The sequence below is a fragment of the Lethenteron reissneri genome, chromosome 38, assembly GCF_015708825.2.
Source record: "Lethenteron reissneri isolate LAM-NWPU_2019-01 chromosome 38, ASM1570882v1, whole genome shotgun sequence".
In the NCBI taxonomy this organism is placed as follows: domain Eukaryota; kingdom Metazoa; phylum Chordata; class Hyperoartia; order Petromyzontiformes; family Petromyzontidae; genus Lethenteron; species Lethenteron reissneri.
The window spans coordinates 11,344,596-11,359,455 of record NC_083816.1 but is presented as its reverse complement, the minus strand read 5'-3'; the positions used below and the strand labels follow the sequence as shown (position 1 = coordinate 11,359,455).

At 47.4% G+C, this 14,860-nt stretch overlaps 1 protein-coding gene across 6 annotated transcripts in view; it reads right to left on the bottom strand.

Moving 5' to 3' along the window:
- The window catches only part of LOC133351669 (receptor-type tyrosine-protein phosphatase gamma-like), a 169,149-nt gene that overhangs the window by 116,393 nt on the left and 37,896 nt on the right, over positions 1 to 14,860 (bottom strand). The window lies entirely within an intron of this gene.

Here is a 14,860-nt window from a genome sequence, read left to right as displayed (position 1 = left end):
CATTAGCCTCCCTCCCTCCTTCCTTCCCAGAAGCGTGGAGCCGAGAAGGCGAGACTCACAGGCTGCCGTGCTCACATGACGCGTTGTTTCACTTGCTAATTGAAATCGTGATGCTCGCAAACGACCGTGCCTGGGGCCACTCAAAGTGGTAACTGCAATCGCGATGAGGAAGTTTGAGAAAGTTGGAAAGCCAGGAGAATATTTTCTGTTGCCTTTTAAAAAAAAATTAATCTCTTTTCAAAATGTGGGTCACTGTCATTTCAAATTGAATATCCCCGCTGAGCCCCATGTGCAGTCTGCAGTTGCCAAAGAGACCGCTCGCAGCACCACCACGTTCATCATCGTGGGCTTTTTTTTATACAGCGTAGTAACAACATAACAAGATCAATTATTTGACCATCTGGCTAATGGTAATAGCGATACTTTTCTTTTTTTAGCCAGGAAAGCTTTCCCGAGTCTTAATGCTACCTGCTCTACTACCACACGTACGGTGCGATAGAAATTGAACATATACATATTATAAAATGTACGTGCAAACACTGAGTTTTATTCTACTGTCTACTTAAAGCAAAGTAGTGGGTTGCTTAAACGATCAAGTTCGGCTTCAAGCCTGCTCATGTTGATCTCGCTCTGCCTTCATTAACTGACACAGGGATCCGTATCCCGCTGGGGGTTTTCGATTGCATGGGGGAAAGAAACGGAATAATCTGAAGAGCCCACAAAGAAGCGTGGACAGGTGAAGAAGCGTTTTTGGGTTAGATCGCGTTTTTTAAAAATGTGTCGTAACCCTCCACCACCCGACACGGCCAATCAGTAGAAAAGTGTCACGTTGACAAAAGACAAATAGTTCACTGCTAAATGTTGTGGATTCACGCTTCAACACACCGGTGGGCCAACGTAGTGAACTATTTGTCTTTTGTCAACGTGACACTTTTCTACTGATTGGCCGTGTCGGGTGGTGGAGGGTTACGACACATTTATAAATAACGCGATCTACCACAAAAACGTTTATTATGAATAATATTGGTCGCGAAAGCCTACGTGTTAAACAGGCGAAGAAGCGTGGACAAAAAAGCGTGAACAGATGCACGATTGCAATCACACTGAGAGGAGCAAAGTCGAAAACATCGACATACAGAACGGACGGACGTGAGACGCATCTTTATTGACTCATAGAAACAAGGGTACACGCTGGCTCGGGCCTGCGGTCGAGATTAATGACGAAGTAGCAGCCAAGGGAGGGAACTCGCCCAAGAGGACGTCAACTGCGCAAGCCGGAGCAATGAAATCGGCCCGGGCGCAGGTGGCCAAAGAGCATTGTTACATCGCAGCAGCAGCAGCAACCACGAGATATGGCAACGATTCGAATATGACCTTCATCCAGCGGTGGATCGATCGTGGCTGACGATGACTACGGTGTACGAACGCCGATGCGAACGCAGCGGTTGGGCGAGGTTTCTTTGGTCCGAGAGAAGCTGAAATGCCACCGAGAAACTCGTGATGGAGTGAGGGAGGAAGGCTGGTTTCAGCCCGCGGGTGTTTTCGTTGAGAGGCGGTACTTTCATTCCTTCAAAAAACACGTCGGGGTTGGGAGGAAATGTTGCAAGACTGTGCCTGCGCACGGGGCTCAGACATATAAAAAATGGTTTACTCTTAAATAACTACTTGCCTAAAAGTAAGAAGTCGATTATGATTTACGGATTTCGTTTCTGCAGGTTCAGAGAATGGCCAGCGTAGAGTCGCTCTGCTTTCTCGTGCCACGTTTTGTTTACGTGACAAACCTTGCAAGTTGGCTGTGTCGGATGTTGGTGGATTTAACGACACATATGTACGCAATGTAACCCCATCAAAAAAACTTTATTGTGGACTTGAGTGACGTTTTCACGAGATGAAACAATCCCTTTCAGAAATTAACTACGACGGCCACAAAAAGCCTTCCATTGCGTTTGGGAAAAGCTCCAGGAGATTTCACTCTTGATCTAATTTAATGCATCCTTCTTTTCCGATCCTACAACGGCGCCCCTTAAACCTCTCCAGAGACGGGTCCTCAAGAGACGGCTCCTCTCAAATGCACTCTGCATGTTATTTTCACAATTGTTCGCGAATGCACGAAGACAAAGTTGCCACATTTGGGAATCTGGATGCATCGCACGTGACCGAATCCCACGTTTGAACCCAGGTTAATTTGGTTCTGTGCTGATCAATGCTCCAACACAGGCACGACTAACCACACCCCTAGGCTCCAGGCTAATTCTGCGCTAGAATCTGTGTCATTTCCGTATTGCCCGTGCCATTTTATACGGAGTAGATAAACCTTCAAAAAATGTGCAGACACATTTAAAATCGCAATCTACCGACAGGGAGTGGCTGATGATGGAAGGAGCAGTCACTTAAGCAAAGGGTAAATTCCGGACTGAAAATGTACGTAAAGAAAGGTTTTTTTACTCTTAAATAACTACCTACACAAAAATAAGTAGTCGATTATGATTTACGGTTTCATAATTCTGCCAAAGCTCACGCGTAATAGCTTTGTGCACATCATGGGCAGGGAAAGGCGTAGCCCAGCAATTCATTTCTCACACCACGAGTGGCAGAAGGACCGACACGAGTGGGAGCTCCAGGGCGCCCCACTCGAGTGCCTTTGGCCTACTCTTCCACGTATGTATATATGTACAATTAACTTATTTCGCACCGTACGTAGCCAACCATGCTAATCGGAGGGGTGGGGGAAGGACAACAAACGAAATACAAAAAGCAGTTTTAAAAAAATGAGTTTTTAAATCTAGATTTTAATGTGCATAACTCCAGTGGCTTCCTAATGTCAGAAGGAAGAGCGTTCCAGACGGCCGCAGAAGCGCATCTAAAATCACGCGATACGGTAACCATCTTAGTTCGATGGCCAGCCACAAGCCAGTGCGAGGATGACCACCGGAGTTCGCGTGATGGTTTATTCTCCTTGACGAGATCAGCAAGGTATTGTGGTTCATTTTCTTGGTTCTTTCGGTAAAGTCACGTAGAAGGGAAGTAATAAAATAATAAAAATAAAACATAATAAAATAATTCTCACGAGGTTTCGGCCACAACGCAAGCAGCCGTCCTCAGTCTAAATGACTCTGTCTTATCGACAGACATGTTCTTCACCTGAGGACGGCTGCTTGCGTTGTGACCGAAACGTCGTGAGAAATATTTTATTATGTTTTATTTTTATTATTTTATTACTTCCCTTCTACGTGACTTTACCGAAAGAACCAAGAAGATGAATCCCTGCAGTCACGAAAGCTTTAAATATTATGGTTCACTTGTGGAAAGCACTTCGTATGTAACAAGCGTGACCTCATCATGTGTTCGTTCGGCAACTGGAAGCCAATGCAGCTCGCCGAGCACCAGATGGACACGGTCGGATCTTGCGGTTCCGACACATGCCAAATAATTCGTACACGCTGCGGCTTGCTAATAATGCATTTACCAGACATCCCGTAGAGTGCTCTTGCAGGATTGACAGATGTCGTGGAAGGAGGTGTGAGTATACACACTGGTACCCGACCACGCGCTAACTGCCGATCGACTCACTGTGACGTTGAACCCTTTTATTCTGCTGCGTGGACAACATAGGCGGTGGCGGGGGGTTAATAAACCTGCACCATCGTCTCAACTGTCGCGCCCGCAGATTGAACCGACGACCTCTGGATCGCAAGTCCAGTCCACTACGATTATACACTGCGGCAACATCCCACAGTATTGTGTCTTTCTATTCTATGCAGATTTCAATTTCCAACAAAATGTGGTTTTCCGCTACACGAAATGCACGCGCAGTTATATGCACGTAGACAATTGCAAGTGGCAATTGGCAAAGAATAGCGTGCGGTGGTTTTCCTGCATCCATCACGTTTCCTGTTAGATTGGGTCGGCAAAAAGTGGCATGATTATAATTATGTCAATAATGGTGCGGTTTCAAAGCGGCGTTTGTTTAGCCAGCTGAGACCGCATTGATTGAATGATTGACTGCTGCCGTTTAATCAACCAAGTGAGAACCCGTTGACATTCACTGCATGATTTATGAAAAGCACGTGGGTGATACTAGTCATGAAAGGAAGGTCATCATTTTTAAGTGAACCCGACAGACGATTCATTACATCCTGGAAAAAAATATATATTGTTTCACCTGCCAATTTCCCTGAATGGACGAAACTCCCAGGTTGTTTATAACTTTACTGCAGGTAATGTTTAGAGGCCTGTCAACTTGACACATAGGCTTTCGCAACCAATATGACTCACGATAAAGGGTTTTTTATGGCAAAATCGCCCGATGATGCCGGACGCAATTACCAGCGAAACTTCACAGCACTCAAATTGTAAATGTTGTGGCTTGGCTCTCCAACACACCGGTGTGCTGTGCTAGTCACGAATTGCCACGTTCTGTTTACGTGGCAACCCTTACTTGTTGGCTGTGTCAGGTGGTGGCGGGTTTAACGACGCATTTAGATATTTACGCGGTCTAACCCCCCCAAACAAACTTTATTATAGATGATGTTGGTCGCGACAGCCTGCTACGTGTTAAACCGACGATATACGGTGTTAATGTCAAGCAGGATTTGAAATCTAAACCTTCCAATTGCGAGTGAAACACTCTGACACTCCACCGCTCGGTGGCACGTGCAAACAACGTCACGGATGGAGCAAAAGGGGTGTATCGACTCACCCACGATTATTGATTCTTCAGGTCACGATACGTGCATCGAATTGTGTGTGCAAGAATCAATGTTTCTCAATTCAAATATAATCGTCGTCGTCATCAGCCATGGGAAATCCACTCCACGATCCTGAGCTGTCAAAATCCGCTTATTATCTGCGCACAAACCGATTTCGGCACTCCGTCAATTCGTATGCCACGTGTCATCGGTTCCCATGATCCCTTCCAGGCACTAGGGGCCGCTACATTCACCGCAAAGTGAACAACAGAATCGATGCTAGAATCAAATCGTGATCCTCAGATCGCGGCAATCGAATGACTCGTTGTAACGAGTCACGAGACCCCGACTGAACAACGTGGTGCTGAAATTTCTCGTACTCCACAGGCCTTTGAGAATCAGAATCTTTATTTTATCCTGGAGAAATCCGAAGTGCCATGAAGCTCTTTTTCACGGATGCCCGGTGATCCACTGCTGGATGAAGGCCTCCCCAATTGTGCGTCGGTCACGGAGTCTCTTTTTGACTCCCCTTCACCATGATGGTCGTGGTGGCTGGAGGGGTGGGGGGGGGGGGGGGAAGCGGCCATGACAGGTTCACATGGATGTCACTTGTCAACGACGTTAGCTCTGGGGAGGGTTGGGGGGGATGAATTGAACCTCCGGTGGTTGGGTTCACACTGCGGTGCGCGAAACCCCGCACCGCCTTCCCCGCAGCGCTGCACGATATGCCGCCAGCAATCACTGGCAGGGGCTTTGGGGGGGGGGGGGTGATAAGGAATTGGAAGCGTTCACTCGGTGCAGAATGGAAACCATTGGGCTGCCCGCTCCCCATCAAGAGGAGCAGCTTCGCCGCTCTCGCAGAGTGATGACGCTTTGCGATCAAACAGTCCCACGGACTCCGCACAAGCCAACTGATTTAGCATCGCCCACCAGCTGTTTTAGTGCCACTCGCAGTCAGAGCAACGCTTTGCTCAAGCAAATTCAATTATTGTGCTGCCGCCTTGTGCTCGCGTTGTTTGACGCGGGCCAACATTTGCTCTGCTCGATGCACGAGGTTCATTTGCCGAGGCTTGGGTGGTTTCTGATGGCACGAAAGGTGGCGCAGCAATTCGATGTATCGACGACACTTTACATTTGTAAGGTGCCTTTATGTCCGTAGATACCAACGCGCCTTGTTATGGAAAGCAGGAAATAACGGTGGGAATGTGTATTTTGTGCAGCGATCTTGTGCAATCCACTGCTGGATAAGGGCCACCCCACGCATTGCGGGTCACGGAGGTGACTTGGCCGTACTTCACGCTGGTCAACGTGGGTTTTTGTGAAGGCGGGGAGCATAGTACAGTACAACTATATATACATTTGGCTGCACTGCCATCTGTTGCCCGCAAGTGGTCACCTATGCAGGCCCGCAGCAGTCTCAACCCCGCTTAGCTTGTGCAGGCTGACCATGTTGGGCGCATTCCGAGTGAACTACTCACACTATTGCTGACGGATCTTCGAATGTCGGCGTACACGGAGTTGTCCAGCAAGGTCAAGGTCATCACGGCCCATGCCAACGATACCACCACACATCGCCATCACGTCCTTCCTTCTGCTAGAGCCTGCAGTCGTTGACACTCGTGAGGCAAGCTCTCGACTTCGCAGATGCCGGTTTGCCACTGCAATGGGAATGAGTCGCGTAGCTACGGAGTGTGCAGGCGGTGCAGCTGCACCAGGGAGCTCGGCCCACAGGGGGCCCAGACGCCAGGCGACGCACAAGGGGTGACATTAGACAGGGCCCGTGCCAACCACACTGCGCCACCCGCCGAGATTCGGACTCTCTCGTGGAGGCAGCAGCACCGGTGCTTAAACACCCTGCGACAGGTCGTACGTACGTGTGCACGTTGAACTTTTTTCGCACCGTGCATAACCAACCGTGCTCATCGGAGGCTGCAGCCAATCCGGCCACGAGTCGAGGGACTGCCACACGCCGTCTGCTGCATTGACACGCGAGGAGCGCAGGCAACTCCCGCAAGTTTGCATGTCCCGTAAGGGTTCAGATTTCGCAAACCCGGACCGGACGATGTGAACCCGTGCCCTCTTGCCTGGAGTGGGCCCCGGTGTATTATCTCTTTTCACGGTCAGGCTCAGGGCTGACCTCCCGCAACCTCATTTTCTCTCGCCAGAGACCTCATTTCCTTCCGTGGGTCCGCGAGGGGAGTTTTATCGCGGCCACATCACAGGGGCGCCCCTCCGATCCGCAATTTCGCCCGCAATTACCGGCTCGCCGGGGCTTGCGTGCCCCGCGTATTGACTCTTTGTAATTCGAGACCTCTGCTCAAATATTAACCGGGCGGCGAAGACACAAAGAGTGAACAGGAACAGGGCTAGAAAACATGGGCCGATTAGAATTTTTCAAATAAATGCAAGTGTACGTTTTTATTTGTTTATCGCATTAAAAAAGACGCGTGAGATAATTTTAGACGATTCTTTGGGGGACGCATCGATGAACTGTGTACACTGAAATGAAGCTTGGTGAAGATCGTGGCAAGGCTTTGCGTTTCAAACGTCGACGGTCTTTGGGGTGAGCGAAATGTCGGAACGAGGATTTTTGAGTTCCAGCGAGTGGTCAGTTCCCTGTAACAACCGAAGTGATACATTGTCTTAGATTCCTATCCGAATTAGGAGAATTCAGTAGATATTCACTGAAGGTAGTTTCTGCAACTGGCTACAGACAGTTGGATAAATAGAGGAGAGCGTGATAGATTTACAGTCAGGCATTCGCCCAGTTCCAGCAAAAGAGCCCTAAACCATAAGAACATGAGTTCAAATCTCAGTCAAGGTTTCCACCACCATCATCATCATCCTTGTGCGGCCAGCAAACGTTGCCCATCAATTCCATTGCCCAATATTTTCCATAACAACACATAGTGAGCTCCGTTGGCTGCGAAGGCTTTTTTCTTCATATTTTCAGGTGGCAGACCTCTGTGTGTCTATAATTGTGTACTGCAGCTGTGCGAACACCCACCTGCACCGCACGTGCGACTTCCAATTTGTCACTGAGCTTGATAGACGTAAAGTACAGTAATCGTGAGAATGAACGCAACCCTCAATCTGCATGAGTGATGTTACTGCTACGGGCAAAACATGTTTTGTTTTCAATCCTCCCACTCACTGACAAAAACCCACCCTATGGCCGTGCCAGAGTAGACAACTGAAAACATTGCAGCCTTGTTAGATCGGTAGAACATGAGTTAAAATCTCAGTCAAGGTGTCCATCACCACCGCCATCACCGATCCTTGTGTGGCCAGCAAACGGATTTACAAGATTCTGCGAAGGGCCCAGAGATGTGCTCGAACAAAAAAAAAGCAAGACGTATTTATTTATAAAACAAGTCAATATCATCTCCACGTTTAAACAACCATTGGGGCTTGTTGTTCATCTGTTGTTGGCTGCCTATGAGGCAGTCGTTGAGGGTGCAGTTTCTGATAAGCTGGAGCCAGTTTCTCCACAGGACAATCACTGTTGACTTCCTTTAAAGTGGTGCTTCGTTTCATTGACCCTGCAGGGAGTCATTCGCTGACAGGGATTTTAACTCAGACGGTGCATTGGGGACGTCCCGTGTCACAGTGCCCACCGGGCTGGATGTAAATATTGTCACTAAACTCATCAAGACGGCTCACCTAGCAGCTGTCACGTTCAAGCTTCAGATTAAACTTTCACGGTTTTTGCTCCTCAATTATAGAACTCGTTGCCCCAGAGCATGTGGTGTCTACCTTGACGGGGTCGCAATTAATACATCAAAATTGAACCTTTTTTTGCCAGTATCAAAGGATGAAAAAATAAGAATAGGTTTTACCCTTTCTGTCACTAAAACAGGAGTTAAGATGTTCAAACACCAAATAGAAACCTTTTGGGAGGAATCAAGTCTGCATTAACCACACGTACTTGTGGTGAACATGCAAACAAAACATGCAAGCAAACAACGCCAATAGGCGAATGGTCTTTTGGCGTTCTCTGGTCTGATACTGGTGAGACGAGGCCCTAAAGAAGCCTGCTGTCTCTGGTGTAGGCCAATCAGTTTCAAGACAATGCCAGATATTATCATTGTATGTTTGTTCGCATGTTTATCACAAATACGTGTGGCTAATGCAGACTTGATTCCTTGCAAAAGGTTTATATTTGGTGTTTAAACAGCTTAACACCTATTCTTGGTTCTTTCTGATGATGATTGCTTGTGTTGCAGTCGAAACGTCGTGAGAATTTGATTGTTTAATATTTTTATTATTTTATTATTTCCCTTCTACGTGACTTTACCGAAAGAACCAAGAATATGAATCCCTGCAGTCACGAAAGTGTAAATCAAAATATTAACACCTCCTGTTGTAGTGCCAGAAATGGTAAAACCTCTTCTTAATTAATACATCGTCTGAAAGTCGGTAATGTTAGACTTTCCATCGAGCGCTCAATCTGCAGCACTCTATGTTGAGTAGAACGTCTTTACGCTTTGTAATATTTGTTGATGATGCTTACCGTAATTTGTTTCTGGATTTCTTTAACCCGTGTGTGTGTGCATGGGATTTCAAAAGCCAAAACCTTTGGAGCGCCTCAAGACTTTCCACGCAGGTATGTTATATATTTTGAAAAACTTATGACGATAATGAAAAAATATGACTAAAGCTCCGATGTCATGCGCAACAGAAGGACATTAAAACAATATTGCACTCTGTGATTTTGCTAAGAAATATGCCGTAAGATATTCAGGTGAACGTCTCGGTGAGCGATTGTCGGAGAGTACGGCCGCGGTGTAGATAAGCAAGCAAAGTAGCGGGAGGCCGTAGTGTGGTGACGCTTGACACGACACGACAGGACAGGTTGGTGGGCGAGAGGGCTTGCATAGGGCAATGGCACGAAGGCAGCGAGAGGTTGTGTTTTTCCAGCAGGCCAAGGGAAGAGTAACGTGCGTTATTGTAGCAATGTTCGCTGTAGGTTTAGCTCGAGCCCACAGGAGCCTCAGGCTCATGTAGAATTTGAGTATCTGTTTCGGATAAAACTCGAGCATAGACTGGCTCAGAGATAATGAGTCTGCCTTCCTCCCTAGAAAGTGCAAGATGAATGTTTGAAGGTAAAATTAAGAGTCAGCCATGTGCATTGACAGTTTGCAAAAACAACAAACCCCATCATGGATGTTCACAGCAGTGAAGTTATAAAATTCATATATATATTTTATCATAAAGTAATGTGCCATGACTTTGGCACGATCCTAATTCTATTTCACTTCTCATGAGCAGCTTCTGGCCGATGAAAAACAACTGCAGTGACCGAGACAGCACGAGCAGATCTCATGACACAATTCAACGCGGGCATAAGGGGCCGTCCATAAATGACGTCACGTACCTGGGGGGGGGGGGTGACAAATGTGATGTCACATCAAAATGCGCAACTTTAAATAAATATATAATTGTTATAACAACACTAATTGTTATAACAACACTGCTACAACATCAGAGTGCAGCACCACATTCAATACGCACTACAATGACAATAGTTTAAAGCGATTTGAAGCATGTTTTAATTTCGAAATATGGTTTTTGGAGGGGGGGGGGTGCAGAGCTTTGTGACGTCATATTTGAGGGGGAGGGTCTGACTTTTTGTGACGCCGTGTGACGAGAGGGGGGGGGGTTAAAAATCGTCCAAAATCGCGTGACGTCATTTATGGACGGCCCCTAATGCAAGAAAAATGTCAACCCACCGAACGCGCACTGGGCTGCCACAAAATACGATCGTTGGCCGTGCTCTTTGCTGAAGAGATGGCTGCACAACGACCTGTCGTGGAATATCAGCGACGGTGAAGAACGTTACAAGATTTAAGATAAAACTTTTTTTTTAATATCTTCATCAGGAGGGCGCTGCTCGCGATGTTTTGCCGACTGTACGTTGTCAATCCACTGCTGGATGAGGGCTTCCCCATGCTGTGCGGGTCGTGGGCGTTATTTGACCATACTTCACCACGCTGGTCAGTACTGGCTGGTAAAGACGGGGAGTGTATATCTTGGAACGCAGGGCAGTACAGTAGATGTTGTTGCACTACTGTCTGCTACCAACATAGCACCACGAGAGACAATTTTATGCCTGGTCATCCATCCAATTACTATCCAGGCTCATCCCAGCTTAGCTTCCAAGGTCTGATAAGATTGTGCACAGTCCAGGTATTTTGGTCTTAGGCCAGTTTATTATATTGCCAATGGATTATTATGCTTATGGAAGGTAAATTAATGACCCATACAAACCACAAACACTGTAGTTTATACCCTCAAAAAATCCTAAACAGATAGGTCAGTGACCGACTTGTTTGACTCCCTCGTCGTGCTACAGGATTAGCACCTCCGATTAGCACGGTTGGCTACGTACGGCGCGAAAGAAGTTCACAACATACAGGATGGGATCTGTGAGTCACCAACCCTACCTGCAAAGCCCTACATTGCTGGCACGCACCACAACCCGCGATGTGGTGAAGCTGGACAACGAGAGAGAGACGGGGCTCTAAAGTCGGTGGACAAAGAGCGATGCACGATGAAAGACAGCGGCGGTATTGTGGTGATGGGATTGGATGGGGCGCGTCATTGGGAGAGACAGCGGCCTGCTGGAAGACAATAAGGGAGAATGGTGGGCCGAGGGGAAAGGAGGCACTCGGGAGGAGGATTTATCGATCGCGCGAAGTAGTTAAGAGGAAACATGCGGCACTGAAGGGAAAGGGCAGTTCACCCCTTCCCATCTAGACATGTCTGCAGGCTGCAGGGGTGGTTCCCCCATGCACCTGATCCAGAGAGGCACGGCGCCGTCGTTTTAAAAGAAAAACCGACGACGTACACGTATGTACACGTACGTCGTCGGAATGGGAAAGGGTTGATTCGACGGACGCGGTAGAACGATAGGCAACATTTGTCATTTTTAACTGGTGGGCAGGTTGCCATTTCCTGTGTAAACTATGTCAGTGTCTCTCTGTGCATCGCACCTCAAACGTTTGAGATATTTGGCGAACAGACGAAAGAGCGTGTGTCCCATGGTTTTCACGGAGCGCTTTCACTAAAAACCTCCGCAAACCCAGCCCCATTGCTTTCACAGGGGCTTGATTCTGCTGATGGGTCAAAGCCGGCCGGGAGATTGTGGGACGAATGCTGCTAGAAAACAAAAGTATCCAGGCTTATGGGCTATAATTAAGCATTTAATGTTTACTTGGCAAGACACACACTGTGTTTGTTTGGTTGCTTTTTAATTTATGGACTAAAATGTTTAGACTAGTCATCAGAAAACGTTTGCTGTCGTATCAAAGGTCCACTAAAATCACTAACGCCAGTACACTTTTTTCTTCAAAATCTACAATATTCACGGCTATGTGGTTTACCTAAAAGACAACACAGACAGCGTTCCCTCTGACCCTTGAACAAAAATAACCCCGTCCTTTGGTTTACACATTTTTGCGCGATGCAAATTGACCACACAACACTGTGACGGGTGACGTTTCCTGCGGCAAATAACCCAAGACTCCAGTGCGGCGGCGCCAAGGCATTCACTCTCCGGACTACCCCACCTGGGTTTAAAGAGCAATTGCTTCCCTTCACTTGATGGAATTTACAAACGTACACCTCGTGCTTGCTGCAGACACAGCCAAAGGCGTGTTGTTGTTGTTCATTCTCATTACTCATTGTCACCATCATAGTCGCTGCCATCATCATTATCATCACAACCTCTGATTTTTTATATATATATTAATCAACATGTTTTACCATGTTTTCATTTACCAGGTAAGGCCCACTGAGCTGTATTGATTCTTTTTCAGAAGCCACCTGGCCACAAATGACAGCTCAACGAAGTGGCTCATCACGTTGACATTTATAGCAGCCAGATACTCTCAGCAAACGTTTCTAAATGTGGAGGAAAACACCGGACGATTCAGATAAATCTACGCGACCACGGGGAGAACGTGCAAACTCCAAATATACAACAGGCATCAGGTTCGGAATCGAACCCACGACTTCCTGTATACCGGGCGAGGTAATTAAAATCTCGGCACCCCCAAAAAAACAGCGGCCCGTCGAGATGCTGCATATCAACTGCATAAGTAAATCAGCCGGAATCGGCGACATCTCGTGGGATCTGGGTTGTGAAGCCGGGCAAGGTGTGTGGATGGAGAGGCTGGTTACGTTTGTGGTGGCTGCGAGGGCTGCGAGGTGACGGCACCATGGCAATGGGTGCAGTCTGCCGATATATTTGGTCCGCCCGCTAGCGTGGCTCTGTCTGTGCATCGAATCTGTGTGTTGCTCTGTGTCATATGAGTAAGGTTGGTTTTTTTTCTTCCGGCTACTCCTGTTTGATCTCACATGCCAAATGTTCGTTCATGATACTGGCCAAACATTCCGATGCAAGACCCTGCCCAATAAAGGGCTTTAGACTCTGCGAGGTTTTCCTTACAAAATAATCTGCATTATTTTTTTTTTAATTTCAACAGAAACCTAGGAAGTACTGACCAGGTACAATGCATGCCTGAACATAATTGAAAATATTTTAAGTGCAATTCATGACTCAGCACATGACCCTTTCAGGTTCCACAAGAAGAGTCCAACTGTGTTTAGAGCTGCTGACCTATGCGACGATTGGCTCTTGTCATAGTCATGTGGAATTGCCACCACTAATACAGGGCTGGCAATGCAAATAAGCACGAGTTTGAACAGGTTGACACTGTCATGTTTCACAATGAAACTTTCCTGAGGTGCTGTATTGCATTGTTCGTCCCTTGCAAACTCCAAGCATTGATCAAGTTTCACGTTGATGAATTGAAGCTGTTTTTTTTCCGCCGAGAGTGATTTCAAGGAGACATACAATTCTGGGTCTATTTGAGATGCGATTGTATTTTTCACTCTCTCCCAGCGGGAGGTGGACCTAAATATAGCCCCACATAATCTTGCACAGCGAGGGCACGCAGGTCACATTATTGTAGACGCTGCACTGCACCGTAGACACCCGTGCAGAAATTCACAACACCATAGACACGTGTATTTTGGGAGGAAAATAATCGTCCCGATTGTCATAAATTACTAGGGCTGAGTGGATGACAAACTTTCCCCATCGTCTCCACACTTGGTGAATGGATAAATATCTAATCTTAAATTTGCAATACATACGAGCCTTTCCAGTGTTCTATTTCTCGTATGTGAAAGAGGATTATTCTGCACGAATCATCTCTTGCGCAAGGCACACTCGCAGGACGAGGATTCACCGCCCCAACGGAGCCGTGGTCTCACCGCATCCTCCTTCTATACCCCCCCGTCCTACCCCCAACCCATTCCTTCTCTAACCTTCTGGAAGGTTCTCTCTCTCTCTGCCCCTCCTCCTCCTCTTCTCCTCCACCAATCACCTTCTCTCTTCCTAAACCGCTCCTAACCGTAATCCACCTCCTCACCCCCACTCCAGCAACTCTTCCCCCGAGCCACAATGTATTAATGAATTACCCTGCGGTGTCCTTACATGAACCCATACACGTGTAAACGGGCTTACATCCACCTCTGCAGCCACGCGAACCACTGCCATCTACAGCGATATTTAAAAAAAACACCACACAGAGTCTATTCCAGGTTGAAATCGTGAGCCCCCCACCCCCCCACCGGAATCGCGACAACGCATTCAATCGCGACAACGCATTCAATCACGAGGGGGTAAACCTGCAGCGCGCACGCTCGTCGATTTGCGTGCGGGTCCTCTGGAGCATTGCCGCTGCTCGGCGTTGTTGTTGTGATTGTTGTTGTGGTTGTTGTTGTGTTTGTTGTTGTGTCTCCGTTGACGCGTCGAGGCAAAAGAGACGCGGGGGACGGAACATCTACGAGGGTCGCAGCCGAGCAAACACATTCCTGCAAGCCGCAGCCAGAAGCCAACGGGGCTGATATTGCAACACAATCAACAAAAGGGTTTTTTTTTTGCTTCGAATTAGAATTTGCGTTGTTTCGGTCTGTTACCGTAATATAAGTAGGTCAGGGATATTTGTGAAATCCCTGCAAAAGGAATCATTTTTAATTCGCTGGCACATACGCCTGCCTGATCTCGTCTCTCCCAGGAGCACTTGTCGGGGCAAGATAGTCTCGGAGAGGCTTCGAATCGACCAAGCATCATCAGCAATGCGTGGCCTGCCACCGGGGCG